This window comes from Octopus bimaculoides, chromosome 28 (genome assembly GCF_001194135.2).
Source record: "Octopus bimaculoides isolate UCB-OBI-ISO-001 chromosome 28, ASM119413v2, whole genome shotgun sequence".
Lineage (NCBI taxonomy): Eukaryota > Metazoa > Mollusca > Cephalopoda > Octopoda > Octopodidae > Octopus > Octopus bimaculoides.
In genome coordinates this window covers 14,903,015-14,905,452 of record NC_069008.1, presented here as the reverse complement: position 1 = coordinate 14,905,452, position 2,438 = coordinate 14,903,015, and the positions used below count along the sequence as shown (strand labels likewise).

At 38.1% G+C, this 2,438-nt stretch overlaps 2 protein-coding genes across 2 annotated transcripts in view; both read right to left on the bottom strand.

Moving 5' to 3' along the window:
- LOC128251195 (uncharacterized) overlaps nt 1-2,285 on the bottom strand; it is a 21,415-nt gene extending 19,130 nt beyond the window's left edge. Inside the window, exon 1 of the mRNA XM_052977798.1 lies at nt 1,845-2,285. The gene's annotated coding sequence lies outside the window, so the exon portion shown is untranslated. The remainder of the gene's footprint in view (nt 1-1,844) is intronic.
- Nucleotides 1-2,438, bottom strand: part of LOC106878991 (histone deacetylase 2) — a 219,318-nt gene that overhangs the window by 42,194 nt on the left and 174,686 nt on the right. The gene's annotated exons all lie outside the window — the stretch shown is intronic.

Genomic DNA, 2,438 nt, shown 5'->3' with positions numbered 1-2,438 from the left:
TACTCAACCATACACAAGTACTCACGTCTTACGATTAAAACTTCATGGCTCTTGAACTGGAATTACAATCTATAGCTTAACGCAGGTTCAAAATTACAAAGATATAAGTATATATAGGTACGATTATGCAAACAGGAAAAAAAGAGCGGAAATAGGAGTATATGTATATTTGTGTTAATATTTAGCAGAAGCAAAAGTGTTACTCAATGTCCGAGAGTTTCGTGCATTGGAATTTATCAAACTACTTATGGGTAGAAGAAGTCTTCCTTTTATATAACTGGTAAGAATTCTATTTTCTTCTGGATTGTTCTGGATCGAATTTTCAATCCACAAGAATATCACGTGGATAATTCATATTTTTCAAATAATTTGCCTGTCATGTCGTTCAATAAGGAAAATACATAAATAAATAGACAAATAAATAAAACATAAGAGAAAGAAACCTTGTATGTGTATGCGTGCATGTGTGTGTGTGTGTGTATGTGTGTGTGTGTGTGTGTGTGTGTGTGTGTGTGTGTGTAGTAATGTCCTTAAGCTGCTCTGTTCTCTGCCCGAAGTAAGGAAACCTAGGCAGATATTTTCAAGCAACTCGAGAATTTTTCTGGGTATATCTCATTATTATTAGCGGGTGGCTGCAATGTTATCTTGGGTACATACCGGGATCTAGTGAAGTAAGTGTTTCGGATTATCTGCTCAGGAGTTTCTATCTGTCAGAACGATCCGACTGGATGATCCGGATACTGCAACGTGGATTTGGGTATATCGCATTTACTAATCCAGTGAGAGAATAATGTAGTTTTGAGGATAACACTTATTTATCCCTAAGAACGATCACCTTTTTTTTATATTTTGGGGTGTGGATGAGAATACAGGTTTCACAAATGTGTAATATGAATGGTAATCATAGGTATTACTGTTATACAAGGATTTGGGGGATTTATTTACGGAAAGCTGGCTATACGGTTTAAAGTGAATTAAGTCTACTAAGACAGGACGAGGAGTTAACAGGAAAATATTTCATAAACTATGCGGGTGGACTCGAAAAGTTAACGTTCCGTATGCATATAAGATGCAAAGTTTCCCTTATACAAGCCGTAGAAATAGTCAGTCATCATTCTGCACAATAAAATTTACAGTCTCATCGAAAAGTATCGTAAAATTTTCACTTTCCTTTGCCTATCCGGTGTGAGCAAAGATTAATCTGCGATTCCTGCGTTGTTGCCAAGCGAATGAACTAATGGAGAAAAACATCGATGGACTTTACCCATTCACAGCTATTTGAAGTATCACATTCTTCTTTGGTCCAGAAGATCATCATCATCATCATCATCTGCCTCGTCTAATGAAAAGTGCCTTCAATGCTCTATAATTTTTCTATTGGCAATTTTATTTTCCCCATAAATGCGGGCCTCGTACGTTTATGCGAATTTGACTGTTTAACCGATCAGCCATCAGTTAATGATGGACGTATCCACGTAAAGTATTTGAAGCATCAAACGATGACGTCCAAGGTTTAAATGTCAATTCACAAAAGACATCTTTTTCCAGAATGACCGCTGCTGAAATTGCGATGCTTGTGCATCATTTATGCCATTAAATATACCAGTAGGGATCCGCCAAAGAGGGAGACATCCACATGGTAGCCGGACCCTTGAAAAATATACGTTTTGAAAACAGCAGAAATTCTCGTTCTCTTTACAAGGCACACACAATAATCTGAACACACACACACAAACAAATACAAACACAACCACACAGGCTGGTCTTAGTCCTTACACAACATAATCATAACACATAGATGCACACATGAAATACGATGTGATATAAGAAAGAAACCCACTTACTTTAATTCCTTATGTGAAGGGTTGATATCAGAACTGTTTATCACCGCTTCCCTCTGCCCTCCTTACCGTCTGCGTCTGTCAATGCTTTCCTCTGTTACCCAGAGTAGTGTCTGCTGATATCAGGACTATTCATGAATGCTAGTACTGACCACTGCTCTCAGTCTTATGGTCTCTTATCAGAATTACTTACAGACTCAGATGTGTCTATAATGAACAAAACTCACAGACTGTCCACCGCTGTTATTAACAACCACTCAGCTCAGGCTTGTTTGCTAATATGCAAGTATTTCTCAACAGAAGTGAAATATACCAAACATTTCAATACTTATTCTTTGATTGCTATGAAGAAAAGAAGTCCTTCAGTAGAGTCATGCGCTAATGTTCTCTGTGCTTATTGAAGCATACAGAACATACGGCTGTGTAGTTACTGAACCGTTCCGATGTCGATAATGTCGTTGCTGTGGCGTTTGTGATAGTTTTAGTATTATCACCTGGTGATGGGACGATGTGTTTGTGGAGGTGGAGTCATAGAAACTGAACAGGCAACGTCGCTATACCCAAGATTTCCTATGTAGAAAGGCATTGAAACCCGTC